This window comes from Trachypithecus francoisi, unplaced genomic scaffold (genome assembly GCF_009764315.1).
Source record: "Trachypithecus francoisi isolate TF-2019V2 unplaced genomic scaffold, Tfra_2.0 Lachesis_group12, whole genome shotgun sequence".
Taxonomy (NCBI): Eukaryota; Metazoa; Chordata; class Mammalia; order Primates; family Cercopithecidae; genus Trachypithecus; species Trachypithecus francoisi.
In genome coordinates, this window is record NW_022681457.1 from 46,378,017 (window position 1) to 46,396,912 (window position 18,896).

Genomic DNA, 18,896 nt, shown 5'->3' on the forward strand with positions numbered 1-18,896 from the left:
GATTATGTTTTTTACTAATGAGTTGAGTTCCTTATAAATACTGGATATTAATCCCTTGTCAGGTGTATAATTTGCAAATATTTTCTCCTATTCTGCAGGCTGTCTGTTCACTTTACTGATTTGTTTCCTTTGCTATAAAGAAACTTTTTGGTTTGATGTAGTCCCAATTGTTTATTTTTGCTTTTGTTGCTCATGCTTTTGAGGTCTAGCGTAAAAACATCCTTGCCCAGACTGATGTGGTGTAGTGTTTCTCCTGAATTTTCTTCTAGTAGTTTCATAGTTTTGGGTCTTATATTTAAATCTTTATTTTGAGTTGACTTTTGTATAGTAAGAAATAGGGGTCAAATTTCATTCTTTTGCATGTTGATAACCAGTCTTCCAAGTGAAATAAGCTAAGCACATTAAGACAAATACTACACAATCTCACTCATACGTGGAATCTAAAAAACTTAATCTCATAGAAGTTAATAGTACAATAGTAGTTATCAGAGACTGGGGTAAATGTGGGAATAGAGGAGATGGGAAGAAGTTGGTCAATGGGAACAATGTTACAGTTAGGAGGAGTAAGTTCTGGCGTTCTATTTGTGGAGTAGAATGACTATAGCTAATAAAAATGCATTGTATATTTCAAACAGCTAGAAGAGAGGATTTTGAATGCTCTCACAGTAAAGAAATGATAAATGTTTAAGGTGATGAATATGCTAATTACCATGATTTGATCATTACACAATATATACATGTATCAAAACATCACACTGTACTCCATGAATATGCACAATTATTATGTGTCAATTAAATAAATAATTTCATTATATTCACACAAAAAATACATTGTAATGAAAGACAAGTCTAAGGTGAGAGTGTATCTTACAAAAAAGTATAAGATTGTGTTTGGCTGGAAACTACTTAATGTGATTGTGGAGAAAGTAAAATAAAAACAGAAATAAACAGAGAATGGCAGTTATAATGTGGAAATGCCAAACCATTTCTGCTCTGCCCTCACACCTTCTTAGAAAAGTAATTTTCCACAGTCTGTTGGTATTCAATGACCCTTTTCTCTCCAGCTCCAAATGACTGAATCAACAGTGGGCTTGTGACACCAAAGAAAGTAAGTCATAGGCCAAGCCAAGGCAATCAGATGTGGGAGAGAGTTTAAAGCAGAGGTACCAAGACTGAGTTGCTGGGATTGGACACTTGATCTGAAGGTCATGGGTACTAGAGATAAGATGGTTGTTTTCTACCATATGCATGCCAAAGCAGAAAACGTGGGGCTACAGAAGCTGGAGAATGGTGCAGACACACTGCAAGAAGCACAGGAGAACAGAAAGAATGAAATCAATCCCCAACTGTCCAGATGTCAATTGAGTTCCTTGCAGAGCTGAATTAGTCTCTTTGGTTATATAGCCTAAGATACACGCCTATAGTCTCTCATTAAATGCCCCTATTTTAAGTTCAAGTTAGTCTCAGTAGGTTCCTGTTTTCTGCAAGCAAACAATTCTTGTCTAAGTCATGTAGAAACAAGAATGATATTGTGATTGCAGTTCCAAATCATTTCAATTGAAATAATCATTAAAACACAGGTCATAAACAATCTCATAGTCTCACAATCTCAGATGTTTTACAGACTGATACAGAACATGAGTTATAAAAGAAGTAAATTTGCAACTGTAGCATAGGATGGAGAATATGCATTCATAGGAAACAACAGAAAGAACTTGGTGGGAATGAATAAGAAAGAGCAATGATGGGGCTTTAAATATTCAGACATTTACTAAGGATTTCATTCAGCTAGTATAATTCTTGATTAACTTTTGGCTTCACTGACAATGTCATCTTCCAAAGAGATGAAATAACTAGAGGAACTTCCACTCTGAACTTAAGTCTTACAGACAAGGAGAGGTTTGTTGGTGAAACGAAAATAATGGGTTGGGCACAGTGGCTCACGCCTGTAATCCCAACACTTTGGGAGGCTGAGGCAGGTGGATCATTTGAGCCCAGGAGGTCAAGACCAGCCTGGGAAACATGGCAAAATCCATGTTTACCAAAAACAAACAAAGAAAACAACAAAAATTAGCCAGGCATGGTGGCGTGCACCTGTAGTCCCAGCTACTAGAGGGGCTGAGGTGGGAGGATCACCTGAGCCCTGGGAGGTGATCAAGCTAGAGTGAGCGATACACCATTACACTCCAGCCTGAGCAACAGAATGAGACCCTGTCAAAAAAAAAAAGAAAAAGAAAAAAGAAAGAAAGAAAGAAAAGAAACGAAAAGAAAGAAAAAATGATGTCCTAGGAGAAAACTGTCTCTGGATGATCATCAGGGAAAGGAAAACTGAATACAGTTAAAGTTTTAAAAGTCTGAGATTGAACTACAGAAGAAAATGTGATTCAGTGGCAAAAGACTCTTGAAGGAAATGCAGCTCAAGAGATTAAAATGAAATTCGATGTTATTTCTCCATAAGGAGGAAAGGGAGGAAGAATCTAGAGAAAGCAATGTAACTACATAGCCTACCTTCTCACAAACTCATATATATACAACCTAATAGATACATATTATGGAAAAAAGAGATCAATGAACAAGGAAAAATAAAAGAAAGGCATCAACTTATACACAGAGTTATATGCAGGCTAACACCTCAATGTTACTGATTGTAAAAAAAAAAAAGTGCTAAAGTTAAAACAATGGTTTATACTTATGTGTGGATCAGGATTACAATGGAGCCAACAGTAGTTTGTGAATACCAAAAAAAAAAAATCTTTGTCTCTTTTATTTCTTCTCAGTAAAGGTGAATGGTATTTGTCTTGTGTGTGTGTGTGTGTGTGTGTGTTGCTATAACAAAATACTTGAGGCTGGATAATTTATAAAGAAAAAAGGTTTGTTTAGCTCATGGTCCTGCAGGCAGGGAAGTTCTAGGGCATAACCCTGCATTCTGGAGAGCCAAAGTTAGGAGTAATGATCTAGGGTATCTGGTGGAAGAAATTTCTAAGCAGTAAAACACTCAAGAAGTGGCAGGGGTATTTTAACAGCTTACATTCAGTTATGGCAGCAAAAAATTGACCTTTAAGTGAAATTTGTAAATAAAAGAGAAACAGAGGGCAAAAATTTGGAAAATTTGTCGCCTAGCCATATGTTAGAGAAAGAAAGGGTATTTTCAGGAGAGAAATCTGAGGATGTATCTGAACAACCATTTACTAAAGAGATCAGTGTGGCTAAAAGGGAGCTTGTGTTGATCTATTTTCTGCAGATATAACAGAATATCACAGATTGAGTAATTTATAAAGAAAAGATATTTATTTGGCTCATGATTCTGTAGGCTAGGAAGTCCACAACCTAGGGGCTGCACTGGGTGAGGGCCTTCTTGCCACATCAAAACACGGCAAAAAGCATCACATGATGGGAGAGGGCCAGAGAGCACAAGACAGAGAAAAAGAGGGTCAAACTCCTGCAATAACTAAGCTGCTCTTGTGAAAACAACATTAATCCAATTATGAAGGCAGAGCCCTCAGGATGTAATCACCTCTTAAAGGTCCCACTTCTTAATATCATCACAATGACAATTAAATGTCAATATGAGGTTTGGAGAAGATATTCATACTATAGCAGAGCCCAAGCACTTTTTCCAATTGAATCCATTAAACATACTCTTTACCAGGCATTGTAATGAACAGAAGAAGAAGGAACAAAACAGTTCCTGCTCTTATAGATCTTATAGTTGACTCTGTCCTCAGCCCTCTTCCAAAAACATTTTAAATGATTTTTGTGTTTGGAAAATACACTTATTAAATTTGTATATGACATGCAGGTAAGAAAAATAACAGATCCAGCGGATGATGAAATTGGCATCCCAAGGGATCTTGAAAGGCTAGCATATGGATTAAGTCAAATAATATTAAATATAATAAGAATAAATGTTAAGATTCTTCCCTTTAAACAAAACAAAATAAAACAAAACACAATCTTCACCACAGAGATATAGGTTGAAGGGAAGTATAGTTTAGCAACAGACGATGTAGAAAATTATCCAAAGGTTTTGGCAGAAAACTCACCATGACTAAACAGTGTAATTGGCTGAAAAAAGGAAAAAAAATACAATTTTTAATTGTATGAACAAAACATATCCTAGAAAGGGTGAGGAAATAGGCTGACTGTATCCTGTATTCGTGGTCTAGGTGCTGTCCTTAGGAGTAATATAGGTGGTGTGTAAAAGAAATTAGCCAGAATGGGGACAGTTCCTGAGATTGCAGAAGGAACAGTAGAAAGAAATGGAATTGTTTATCCCTGAACAGTCTCATTAGGGATAGCATAGTTGCCTTCAAGTATATAAGGCTGTTCTATGGAAGAGGGTCTATACTAGCTCTGTATGATGCCTAGAAGCAGAGCTAAGATAAAGGAATAAAAAATCTAGTGAGCCAGATTCAGCTCAAATCAAGTGCAAACTATATTGTCCAAATCTCTTGCCATGGCCTATGAGCTCCGCAGGATCTTCCCTGGGCTCTCTCTGTAGCTACATCTCTGTTTCTTGCTTACCCACTCGCTACACTTCATCCATTGTCCTTCTTCCTATTCCTCAAACTCAACAAATCCAATCCCACCTCAAAGTCATGCACTTGTTCTCACTGTCTAAAAAACTTTTCTCCCAGATGTGCACAGAGCTGGCCCCTTCTGAGGCCCTCAATATTAAAGAAATTCTTTATGAGAGGCCTTTTCTGGCCACCCTATTTAAATTAGCATCTCCAATCACTTTCTAACACAACTTAGTATTTTATTTTATTTTAGCATTTACCACTATATAATATTATCTTTATGAGGGGATATGTATTTTAGAGTCTTGCTCACTATTGCATCTCCAGTCCCTAGTGTAATGTCTGAAACGTAGTTTTTAGTAAATATGGGTTAAATTAATGAATATAAAAGACAGCAATATCTCCCAAGATGAGTATAGACTAAAAGCTCATTGGGAGGGCTGCATAGAGGGAATTCATGCATAAATTGAGGACAATCTTAAAGTCCTTTTCAGTACAGAAATCTATAATTAAATACTAAATTGTGAAACACATTATAATTATAGTATCAGTTCAGAGAGATATGATTAATAAAGTCCAGAACAGTCAAGTAGTCTTTAATGAAGAGGTGGAAATTGAGGGCTCTTCAAGGATGGGTGGAATTTGGACAGTTGGAATGGGAGGGAAAGGATTTCTAGAAGGAAGGACTGACATGAGCAAAGTCTCAGAGGCAGACCTAAGTATCATACAAGGAGGAGAAGACTATAAGGAGCTAGGCTTGACTAAAGGAGAGAATGTGGATTGGGAAATTGAGAAAAATGAGATAGACAGGTAGACTGGGGCTGCAATGCAGGTAGGACCTTAAAATCAAGCAATGAATTAAACTCAGTGAGCTAACTCTGAAAATTCTTGAGGAGATAGATGAACACCATGATTTCATGCCTAAATTAATAATATCTATAGTTATTTCCATAATGAGAACCTAATATATAGTAGGTGCTCAATAAATATTTGCTTATTTATCATAAAATGATCATATGATTGAACATCAGCAGGCTATCTGCAAGCCTCTGTAAGAATGAAAATGAATTTGCATGTACTCTCTCACTCAGATGGCTTTGTCATCAGTGTCCTGCAGGTAGTTGGCTCATCATGGTCAGGCGGAAAAGATGTCCTCTACTGTAAATAGACAGCATCTGTGACCTATGACTATGACCCTATTAGAATCATGCTCCATACAGACCAGTTGTTATAACCTGATATATGAGGGAGTGCCATATTGAGATTTAAATGATGTCTTATCCATCTCACCAGCACTTACATAAATGTCATATTTTCCAATTAATCACTTTAAAATTGAATACAGCCAAGTGAATGTAGTTCTTTGGAATTAACCACTTTAAAAGCCCATACCCTAGTCTCATTTTTTCCACCCTTTCTGACACTTCTCTTTAGAAAAGGCTTTCAGAAGCCCCGTGTTAGCCAAACAAGAAAAATGTCTCATCACTCTGTAGACAGTGTGTTGTCATGTAACTCTTGCCATATAACTCTCTGCCAAACACGCTTTAAAGCATCCACACAACTCCTTGCCTTAAGCAGTGATGGTTAGAGTCCAAGATCCAGGCTTTCCCTAGCCCCACTACATTCTCTCTTCCTTGTTAACTGGTCCCTCTTTACTTCGCTTTCCACATGCCCAATTTATTTCTAATATTGCTTGATTTTTTCCCCGTTGTTTCCCCATATTTTCTGCAAAGCTCTTTGAAGGAAATGCTAAATATATTAGTGTTATTTGAATCAATTAAGTATGACATCCCATGAGAACCCAGTTGGATTTGGGTGGTAGCAGAGGACAATATAACAGCTCTGGAATCACACAGCGGGTGAAAACCTAGCTTTGTCAACCTTGAGCAATTACGAGCTGTGTGACCTTAAACAAATTACTTAACCTCTCTAAGCCAGTTTCAAAACTGAAAAACAAGAAAGTTAATAATAGGCATAAGGCAATCTATGTAAACAGTTCAATGCCTAGCACATAAAAACTTTACCTTCCATTTTTAACTGGCAGAATAACAATAAATATTAACTATATTAATTAATCATATTAATTCAGAAGTTGAGGGAAAGCAAATGCTCTGTCTGTACCACATTCTAACAACTACTCAATTCCATGAAGAAATCAGTCTAAGAGATCGGTAGAAATAAAGGAACTGAGAGTGCTATTTATTGGAATTGTTCCCTTTCTCCATGGTGATAGTGTTTTCTCAGTAACAGACAAATAGATAAAGACCAATATTTTTCTTACTTTATCTCATACTTGACGAATGAAGAGGAAATAACGAAGAAATATTCTCAAGGAAGAGGACGCTACAAACACAAGCCCAAAAGCCTTATAAACATCCAAGGAGTTCTTTGCAAATGCTGTCAGTATGAACAAAAGTTCCTGCTATAATATTAACCAGCAGATTAAAGGGTGCTGCTGTAATTATTTACAGAGCAGACACACACGATGCCACGAGAATAGGGTTTTGGAATTTTAAATCACAGTCCTGGCACTTTACAGCCTCAGACAATTTTCTTAAATCCTCAAAGCCTTGATTTCCTCACCTGTAAAATGGAGAAAATTAAGAAAAATAATATGTATAAGGTTTTTACACAAGATAAACAGGTAGTATATATTGCATCCCTACCCTCTTAGGGCAAGGTTCGCTGAATAAAATTGTGTGTTCTGATCAGGGTTTCTGGGCCGCAACATCTGAAGTGTACATGGTGCTTTAGTACAAAGGAAGACTTTGTATCTGGGTATTAGGCAGTCAAGTGTTCAATAAATATTTGGTCATTTGTTTTGGCTTTAATGGAAGTACTTTGTGTACTCAATAGCTAGTCCAGGATCTTCTTCATTACCTTTGCAGATAGGGAAGCCACCAGTTTGCTAGGTCTGCAGTATCCTAATCTAATCCCAAGATCCTATATCTTCCTTTCACCACTGTTTTTCTTCATTTCCTGTAAGATCAGGAAGTTTCTGGTAGTTTGGCAGGAGAGCTAGCCACAGAAGACAACCTTTTCAATATACTTGGACTGTGTTAAGCTTCCCCTATGTTTGAATTATCACTGTATGGCTGAGAGGTGTTTAAAACAGAATTGAGGGAGGCTGAGGCAGGCAGATCACGAGGTCAGGAGATCGAGACCATCCTGGCTAACACAGTGAAACCCCGTCTCTACTAAAAAATACAAAAAATTAGCCGGATGTGGTGGTGGGTGCCTGTAGTCCCAGTTACTCAGGAGGCTGAGGCAGGAGAATGGCATGAACCTGAGAGGCGGAGTCTGCAGTGAGCCAAGACCGCACCACTGCACTCCAGCCTGGGCAAAAGAGCAAGACTCCATTAAAAAAAAAAAAAAACAGAATTGAAGGAGAAGTATAATTTAAAATGATTATCCTAAATAATGGATTGATATCAATGTCATATATCTACAACCTTCTGGAAAGGGGGCTGCTTCTTTTTGTTTCCATTTTGGGTGAAAAGATTGCTGATTCATGAGCGGGCTGTGAGCTGCTGACTTTGGAGATAGAGCTGGTCTGAGCCACTCTGGATCAGCCAAATGATGAGCGAGAGGTAAGGGGCAAAGGAAGAAAATGGCAATCCCACGCTTTGATGTGTGTGTGAGGGAGATAGTGTTTCCTCCCAGAGGTGTTAGACAAAGATTTTAACAACGGGACAATCTGTCTCTGGGGTAGCTGGTTTCTAGAGAGCAGGAAAAGGAGCTATAAAAATCCAGCTACTTTTGCCACAGACAAAATAATTTGTCCCCATCATCAGAAAAACAAAAACAAAACACTGGTCAGATTTCATGACTAATTTACTGTAATATCCAGTAGCTCAGCACCATATGCAGATAAGGGTTTAACCAGTCTCCTGATGACTCAGGTCTATCTACACACCTCTGTGAGATGGAGCAGTGTCTGGTGACCAAGGAGAGACTGGTACAGGCTGCAAGCTAGTTGTTTCCCTATATCCAAGAAATCAGACTTGCAGCCAACCTCAGCCCATTCCTTGGCCCAGTTGGAGGAATGCAGGCAGGCCAGTCCAACCATCTTTCCATCAGGACTTTGCAAAAAGACCCCCGAGTGGCTGAACAAGTTGTCCCTATGTCTGTGTCTGCACTTTAGGAATGGCTGCAGCTGCTCTTAGGTCCTCACTCAGTAGGTTTACACAGAGTGAAGGCAGCACATAAGAAGCAGGAAGTCTTAGGCCAAGGCGGGAGGATTGTCTGAGCCCAGGAATTCAAGACCAGCCTGGGCAACATAGTGAGACCTTGTCTCTACAAAAAAAAAAAAAATTTAAACCAGCTGGGTATGGTGGTGCATGCCTATAGTTCCAGTTACTTGGGAGGTTAAGGCAGGACTGAAGTCCAGGTCATTGAGGCTACAGTGAGCCATGATCATGCCACCATACTCCATCTTGGACGACAAAGCACAGTTCTGTCTCAAAAAAAAAAAAAAAAAAACAGAAAAAGAAAAAGAAGCAGGATGTCTTGGATACTGACAAAAGCAGAGAAGTGACAAATGACAGGGTGGAAAGACAGAAGAACTCTAACAGCACAGCTGTCTGGAGCCATTTAGCATTGGGTGAACAGCCCTGTGGACCTAAGTGCCTCCTGAGGGCATGGCAGTATTACAGAATTGAACAATGATTGATGTTCAAAGTGAGTCATCGAGAAAAGGTCAAATTGTGTTCCGAATATTTCATTTAAGAAGGCAAAGTACTACGTAAAACATTTTGTAAAAATCACTTTCTAAAATAAAATTTTAAAATTGGCATTTAAGTTTAGGTTATAATATGTTGACAATTAATAGTACCACCACTTAATATATTAGATAGACTACATTATTAAAAATCCCCATCCAGAAAGAACTGATTTTTACTTATATGTTCTTATTGATATGTAAGTATATTATACATACATATATACATTCACACATGTGCACATGGTCACACAGTAACTTTTTAATCAAATCTCACCACTGGTTATTTTATTAAATAGATCTCATATCTTCCTACTTCTTCCAGGACTTGACACCATTATTTATCCTCTCCCACTTCTTCAGCCACTTGTTCTCTATTAGATCTTTCTCTTTACCATACAAACATGTCCAAGGCTCTCCCACCTTATAAACAAAACAAACAAAAAACCTACCTGGGTTCTATAGCACCACACCCTATCCTATAACTGACCTATGCCTCTCCTTCCCTTCACAATCAAACTTGTAGGAAAAGCTCTCAATCTTGTGGCTACCTCTCCAATGACTCTTCTCTTGCTAATTTCCAATGCTTTAAAAGAAAAAAAAAAAGATTTGTTTGTATCCTTTGCCCACTGGCCTGTGCTCCCTTCTTAAGCCACACTCTCCTCCACATCCCTGAGATTCTGCTTTACCTTATTTTATTTCTTCCTCTGACTTACTGGGGTCTCCTTTCAAGTTTCCCTTTCTCTGTCTGAACTCTAAATGTCAATACTTCTCTAGGTTCTATCATTGTATCTCTTCTCACTTGCAACATTTTCCCTGGGCAATCTTATCCACTATCACTTTGAAGGCACCCATATTATATTTCTGACAAAGTTCTCACCTGGGGTGTGTGTGTGTGTGTGTCTGCATGCACATGCATGTGGGTGTGAAAAACTGTGTAGTAAACACCTCTGCCTGGATGACACTGAAAACATACCATGACTCCTATCTGCTCATCAGAACACCTCCTCCTTGAGTGCCCCTTTCTGGGAACCATTAATCCAGTAACCCAGCTTTGGAGACATATGGGCTTTTTTTTTTTTCCTTCATTCATTCATCTAAACAATCACCACCACCTCTTGATTGTGCCTCGTTAACATTTCAAATCCATTCCCTCCAGCTTGCCTCCTATGTCCTGCTTTATCTGCATTTTAAATTAGGAAATGTCTTTAGTCTCCACCTTCATGCATCAGTTCTCTTTGATTCCTGGACGTTTTGCCTCTGCTTCTTTGCTCCTCTTTGGTATTTGAGACTTGGTTACCCAGCTCTCCCAATCTGCCTCACCATCCCTCTTCTGGAACTCTAGAAGATTTACTCTCATTCACAATCTAGGCCACAAGGCCTGGTCCTGGTGTACAGTCCAAGGACCACTTCTCCTCCATTCTTACCAACTCCCCTCCCTCAATAAGGACAAGAGAAACAGGAAAATTTCTCCCAATTGAGGACAGCCCCCTACAAACCATTGCACAATCATAAATAATTATTATTCTATATTGGAAGTGTTGGTTCTTTTGTTGGCCTCTGCCCTATGCTCTAAATTAAAGTTTTTGTCTATTGGCTTTAATATCTAGATCATCTATGAGTCTGCTTCTATTACCTGCCTTTTCTCTTTATTACTGGACACATTTTATTGCCTTGTCCCATATCTACGAGTTTTTTATTAGGTGTCAGACATGGGGTATAAAAAATGTGAAGATTCCAAATGCTACCTTCTATCAGAGAGGGTTCTCCCTTTCCTCTGTTAGGCAGAGAGGGTAAGGAGTTGGTCATTTTGATTACATGAGAAGTTGATACAATGAGAAATTGTGCTGAGTGTGAGCTGCATTTTTACTAAGACTTGCTCTACCTCTAATTTGCTCCTGTTCCAGGGTATGTTCCTTCTGGGTTTGTGATTGTGAGCCTTGGAGTCTTCATCTCCTCAGCCCTGAAAGACTGCAGGAGATACAGCTCTGTCCTTCAGAAGTTCCAGCCTAAATCTTTAGCCCTTTGTCCCTCATAGCTTCTATACTTGGCAAGTGTCTTAAGAAAAAAACTGGAGGTGTATACAAGGGAAGGTATCCTGAGGACCTGTTTCCTAAGCATTACAAGACAATGAGAGATAGATTTCACTCTTTTAAAAGTTTTTGCCCTAGTTTCATATCCCTCTGTACAGTACCAGAATTCAGCAAATATGTTATGGGAAAATCAGCCATGTGTTTGAGTTGCCTTCTTCCTATTTGTCACATCATCCCTTTATAACTGTCAAGAACTATACTGGTTTTTCTTTGTCCCAGCAGAGATTCTCTGTGTAGGCAAATCCTTCAACCCACACTCAGGATCGGCATATATCTGGTGAAAAAATATAAGATAGTGTCAGCTCACTTTGGCAAAAATTCTACTTTATCTGGAATTTTGGTTCATTTAATCCACATGCTTCCACAGAAACTTGATGTCTTTAAAACATAATTTTTTTTTTTCTTTTTGAGACAGAGTCTCGCTCTGTCGCCCAGGCTGGAGTGCAGTGGTGCGATCTGGGCTCACTGCAAGCTCCGCCTCCCAGGTTCACACCATTCTCCTGCCTCAGCCTTCCAAGTAGCTGGGACTACATTTATCCAGGTTACTCCAAGTTGTTGCACCGACGAGTGTTGGTCTTCCATGAACTTCTACATCTTACCCAGAAGTGAAAGTCTCATATTCACACTTTTTAAAAAATCTCTTGTGATTCCTCAATATTTTGTGCATAACACACAATAACTTGTCATGTGAGTTTTTAATTAATGGATAAAGAGATAATTGTAACATTTTACTATGAATTTAATGCTTATTTAATTTAAACAAAATACCTTCAGTTCAAGAAAGAATGTGGGCCGGGCACAGTGGCTCACACCTATAACGCCAGCACTTTGGGAGGCCAAAGTAGGTGGATCACTTGAGGTCAGGAGTTGGCCTGGCCAGCATGGTGAAACCCCGTCTCCACTTAAAATACAAAAAATGAGCCAGGTGGTGCATGCCTGTAATTTCAGCTACTCAGGAGGCTGAGGCAGGAGAATCGCTTGAACCCAGGAGGCAGAGGTTGCAGTGAGCTGAGATCGAGCCACTGCACTCCAGCCTGGATGAGAGGGAGACTCATCTCAAAAAAAATAAAGAAAAAAAAATGTGGTCCATATTCAATATTCATTTAATTCTTATAATACCTTTTATGTAGGAGTTCTAATAATGATGAGATGGCTAGAGATAGCTACTATTTACTAAGTACTTACCAGGTGCCAAGCACCATGCTAAGTCTATATAAAAACTCATTTACATATATTCACATATATTAATTCATTTAAACCCTACAATAAGCTGGGAGATAGGTATTTCTGTCCTCATTTTCATGAGGAAATCAAGGCTGGGAAAGATTAAATGACTTGTCTAAGGGCTCAAAGCTGATAAATGGAAGAGTTGGGATTCAAGCACAGTATGTCTAGTTCCCAGTCTAGATATTTTTCATGGTACTTCAGCTTTCTGTCAGGTATGAGACCACAGTTGTCCTGTAAGATTTAATTAAAATACCTGGAATTCCCCAACTTATACCTTTCCTAAGTACTCCAAAAATATAAACTATAATTATGAAGGAGCTATCCCAAGATGATACTGAAAACACTTACAAGTGGACAGATGGACTTGGTGGCCTCTTAATGGTAGAAATAGTTTTGCCTTATTTACCTGAAATTACATTGCGTGGTCTCAGTGATAATAATTTTTAAGACAGATGATTATTTAGGATTAGGGATATGTCTGTGGCCATAGTATCGAATAACCCTGAACCTCACAGGAATTAAACTTATTTCTTTGAATTCATTAGCACCTCACTCTTAACCTCTGAGTTAACAAGCCACAGATCAAATAGATCAAATTGCACTTTATAATGGAAGAATATATTATTAAAAATGAAAGCTATTCCATTTGTTTATTAAAAATTCATTACTTAAAAAAAGGCTTAATGTCACACGTTAAATTATTTGTTGTCATTTGGAAAAAGATAAAGATTTACTTAAAAAGAATGAGTCAGCCATTTTAGATCCTGAGTGAATAAAATGCATGTTTCTTTGGTGCCAACTAGATTTCCTCTTATTCATCTATTTCTCTTAAAATGCTTGTAGAAATATTTTGATGCAATGCTTCCATTCAGGGTACAAAGAAGATGAGAGAAAAATACTCTGGCAGAGCATTTAATCAGGTATATTATTAGATAAGGATAGCTTTAGTTAAAGCAGCATCTAGAGATTAGAATTCCTTCTTTATAAAACGTGCGTGGAAAATAAGTGATATAAACTTCTCTTCACCAAATAAGAATTTTAGGAAGTAAAAGATTATCAAATAAGTCCTGGATTCTTTATTATTTCTGCCTGTAAGTGATTATTATTCTGTAAGTGGGGAAATTACTATAAACTGTCATACTTTCAGAAAGAATTGTCTTCAACCTAAACACCTCCTTTATGTGTATAATTATAATATCTCTTACATGTGTGTATATATATCTTACATAGATATAAATATATGGATTAAGCTATACACTCACGTATATACATATGTACACATAGGGTATATATGTACTATATATGCCTCTATACCTTATATATATCTGGATATATATGAGCCAAGCTAGGTCTTTTGTGTAAATTATTATATAGACATTTCTTGATATTTCAAGATGCTTCCAAATCCATTTTATAATTTCCTCATCATAAAAGTGTGAGATGTTTACAAGAGAAGAAATCATGGTACAAAGAGTTAAGTTACACGTTCTGTCCAAGATCACAGAGCAGGAGCCAGATGAGAGCCTGGTTGCCCGATGCTTCCTGTTGACGATGCTGCCACCCTCGCTTGATAGGCTTTGCTCCAGCTGAGTCTGAGAAGGACACCGTGTCCCCATTTCAATTTCCTTGAATCAATTCACTCAAACAAAAGGTCACTTTAGACAGAAATCCAGTTTGGCTGATTTCTCTCACTGTATTGACTAGTTTAAACAAAATGAGCAAATCAGTGTCTTTATTTCTGTGTCACACAGACATAGCCCAGATACTAACCAGGTGCTGTAACATCAGCCTCCACGACACATTTAAAACCCTGTCTTCTGGATTAAATACCTCTCTTTCAAATTCGAAAGTGACTAAAAGGCAGGACAGAAAAGATGAAAAGACAGCTGATGACCTCTTCCTAAGCAAACATTTTTCACATACAAAGGCTAAAAAAAAAGCTGTGTTTAAAAATTGCAACCACCCGGGAGCAAATGTATCGATCGTGTCATTATTTTTTTCCTCCTCGTTGCTAGGATGTGGTCTATATTAAAAGATAGTTGTTGCCTTGGTGAAAATCTTCCCAGAGCAAAGTGATAGTGCTCCCCCTGCTGACCAAGAAGTCCAGGATGTTGTTTCCTTGTTTTGCTTTGTTTTGCTTTTTTTCAGTTTAAAACAAAATGAAAAGGGCAATTAGACATCTTTAGCAAATAACTTTGGGCTTTACCTGCAAAACTGTATTGCAAGAATATCAGAAACGTACTGAAATGATGCCTGAAAAGTTCTTTCCTGCTATATATGAGACAAAAAGCAAAATCTGACCACATGCCACTGCTTGAGTTTGTCTTTGTTTCTTCTCTCTCTCTTGCTTTTTTTTTTTTTTTTTTAGAGTCTTGCTCTGTTGCCCAGGCTGGCGTACAGTAGCATGGTGGCATGATCTTGGCTCACTGCAACCTCAGCCTCCTGGGTTCAAGCAATTCTCCTGCCTCAGCCTCCCAAGTAGCTGGGACTACAGGTATGCGCCACCAGGCCCAGCTAATTTTTGTATTTTAGTAGAAGCGAGGTTTCACCACGTTGGCCAGGCTTGTCTTGAACTCCTTGCCTCAAGTGATCAACCCACCTTAGCCTCCCAAAGTGTTGAGATTACAGGCATGAGCCACCACGCCCTGCCTGTTTCTAACTCAGGGTGGGCCTAGTGACTCAGATCCTTCTCATCTTAATAAAATTATTTTGGGATGCCAATGAATTTTTGTAAAGGCCCAGGACAGGAAATTGCTTATAAAATTAACTAGTGACTTTTACTAATCACTAGTCACTTGTAAAGAAGGAAAAGGAAAAAGAAAGAGAATTCCACAGAGGTCTTAAGTGTCTTGCGCCACAGGTTTTATTGAATGCATCTAACATTAAAGGTGAGAAGTGGTAGGAATGGCCTGGTCAGATTGTGGAGGGGCAGGTAAGCCCCAATGAATGTGAGGTGCCTGCGATTTATCCAGTTAGCTATTAGCAGAGGGAGTAGAGTTCAGGAGAAAGATTGAGGCATGGAGTTATCAATTTTAAAATCATCAACTTATATGTTACAGTTGAAATCATGAGTATGGGTGAGATCATTCTAAGAAAGAATGTAGAAAATGAAAAGAAGATTGAGCATGGAAACTTAGGGAACATCACCAACACTTAACGAATAGGCAGAAGAGGAACCATTAATGGAAAGTGAAACAGAAAGCTTAGAGATTTTGGAGAAAAACTAAGAGAAATTATTATTGGATTGAAGTCAAAGAAGAAAATTTCAAGAAAGAAGTCAATCATGTCAAAAACCAAAGACATGCCAAGGATGAGAACTTCAAGAAACCACTGGCTTTGTTAAGAGGACCCTGGTGACCCCAAGGGAGTTTCAGTATAGTAGTGTGAAAATTGGGTGAAAGCCCAATTTTAGTGGCTGTTTAAATGATAAATGAGAAAGTAAAAGTAATGAGGATAAACAACACAATCAAGAAATTTGGCAATAATCAAGAAAAGCAAGGTAGCACCCTGATGAGAGACTGACTGACTTGAACATGTCTGAAGGTTAATGAGGAAGAGCTGATGAAGAGGGAGAAATAAATAAGAGAAGAAATTATTGGTTCTACCAGGTTCAAGAGAAGCTGGGAAGGAGGAAAGGATCAAGAGCACTAATTGAATTTGGAAAAGAGTAAGAATACATTTTCTTCTTGGACAACTAGGAAGTAGCAAAGGAGGTACACGTGACTTTTGAATGATGGAGGATGATTTTAGGAAGACAGCATGGAGATGAGGGCACAGAGAGGCAGAGACTGTATGCTACAGCAGTTGTTATTGAAGGAAAGGAAGAGCAAACCAACTAAAAATGTGTAAAAGCCTCTCAAGGCAGCATGGAGGAAATAGTACAACAAGAAATATAAAACCAAAGGAGATGAACATTGGTGTGGTTGAGCAGTGTTCTCCAGCAGCAACAGGTAAGCCAAAGGTGAGAGAAAAAAAAAACAAAAACTAGTAACTGGGTGGATTTGGAGTTATAGATTGCCATGGCCAATGGAGCAGACAAAACAGAGGTGTCCTGGTGAGATGGCGGCAGCAAATGTTTGCCTGTGGCATGCAGGAGGAACATGAAAGGAAATAAAGTTGTCATGGAGAGAAAGGATGGACTGAAGGGGGAAGGGTGAGGTTGACAGTTTTTGACACTGAGATGGGATCCAGAGAACAAAGAGGCTGAAAGGACTGAAATGCTGATTCAATGGGAGAGTGAAAGACAGAGCTGAAGTCTACAAGGGGTTTTGAGAATTCAGGATGGCTAGGAAGGCCTACAGGTTGCTGAAGGGGATGTTCAGGAGCACTCTGGGGCAGAGTGAATTAAGAGCCTAACGCCCTAACCCTTGTAGAATGTGGGGAGATGAACCTAAATATCAGGTTACAATGACTGTAACAGGGGAATAGCCTTCAATTTGTTTGTTTGTTTGTTTGTTTGAGACAGAGTCTCGCTCTGTCGCCCAGGCTGAGCGCAGTGGCGCGATCTCAGCTCACTGCAAGCTTCGCTCCTAGGTTCATGCTATTCTCCTGCCTCAGCCTCCCAAGTAGCTGGGACTACAGGCGCCTACCACCACGCGCAGCTAATTTTTTGTATTTTTAGTAGAGACGGGGTTTCACCATGTTAGCCAGGATGGTCTCAATCTCCTGACCTTGTGATCCACCCGCCTCTGCCTCCCAAAGTGCTGGGATTACAGGCATCAGCCACCGCGCCCAGCCTAGGCTTCAATTTTTTAAGTCCCTACTATGTACCTGGCATACTGGGGGAGTAATCTGCACATTATCTCATTCAATTCTCATTTATTTGTTGCCCCCATGTGAGAAGTCAGTATTACTCCTATTTTACAGAATATGAAACTGAAGCTCAGAGAGATTAAGTTATTCTTTTCCCAAGGTCACTCAGCTAGTAAATGACAAAGGTAGAATGATAATGTTCCCCAGGCTGTAAGCTCCATACTGTGTAGTTCAGTCTTGTGTCCTCAGCAGCAAACAATTCCAAACACATTTAGAAACCTAAAAAAATGTTCAAGAAAGAAAGGAAAGAAGGAAGAAAAATAAATCATAAATTAATGACAAAAAAATGAATAAAGGAAGTAAGGAAGGACTTGACAGCCCACGTGCTTTCCTCTATATTCCGTTGCCTCCTCAAAATATATGGTCTAACAGGATGGCAAAATTTAATTACCAGCTGTAAAACATGAAGAAGTCCTCCAATTGCTCCCTTCTTCTTCCCCCACCATTCACACAGGATTTTATTTTTAAATCAGAGCCTAAGCTAAATTAAGATTTCTACATCAAGCCTTCCTGGTTATCTTCTATCTGTCCTAAATTGTCATATGGAGCACGTAAATAAAGCAATCTGTTCTTCTCTAACATGGACCTTTCCAGAAACTATCACAACTATCAGTTTCATGCCAATCCTCCCTCCGCTTCCATTAAAGTAATGGAAATGCATCTAGATTCCTCTGAGGACAGAAACAATTGATATGAAAGAAAATTCAGCTGGATTTTGCTGGTCAAAAGCTGAAGTGAGAACAAGAAATGTTTTGTTCTTTGCAGACTCACAGGGAAGTACTTTCTCACCACAGTCACTGGAAAGGAGAACATTTTCACAAGTCTCTATTTTTGCTAAATATTTTTAAGAGTGTAATGTTATAATAAGAGAAAACTTAGCACTTGTGTACAGGCTCTTGGAATATTTTCAAGGACCCTCATCAATCAAACCCAGCCTCATGACACTCACTGCTGCAAAGTGTTGTTCAGCCTGTGACTGCCAGGGAGCTGGTGTGAGACCCTCTAAGTAGGTTGGAGGCAGGCAGACAATAGTCTCAAGTTCATGAGAACATGGATCAGACCTCCAAGGGGCAGGAGGAAGTACAAAGTGAAACTCTTTGGCAATCTTCATCTAGCAAATCAGGTAGTTTTTGGAGGTCTTCTGTAGAATAATATGTTGATGGCATGTGGAGGCTGTTCTGGGAATTCAGGGATGAGAAGTTGAAGGACAGTGGGGACCCACTGCCCCTCCATCCAGCACAGCTCTACTCTTACTTGTTTTATAAACTGGACATCCAAATAAGGCTTCTTTTAAGCAAATATCATGCTGATTAAACAACAACAACAACAACAACAACAAACAGATAAGCTCCAAATTTCTTTCTAGTTCTAAACATATGCTATGATTATAACTCTATGAAGCAGCTACCCTAAAGGTGGAAAGCTGATATTTGCCATGGTTTAAGGAGATCCGTCAGGATCTGTTTGTTCCAAAATCTATCCTGTAAAATTCTAGATGGAGGATTGAAGGAGGAAAGGTGGCTA

The 18,896-nt window shown here is 38.8% G+C and overlaps 1 protein-coding gene across 1 annotated transcript in view; it reads right to left on the reverse strand.

Annotated features, from left to right (window-relative positions):
• LOC117092165 (uricase) overlaps positions 1-18,896 on the reverse strand; it is a 91,431-nt gene that overhangs the window by 56,941 nt on the left and 15,594 nt on the right. The gene's annotated exons all lie outside the window — the stretch shown is intronic.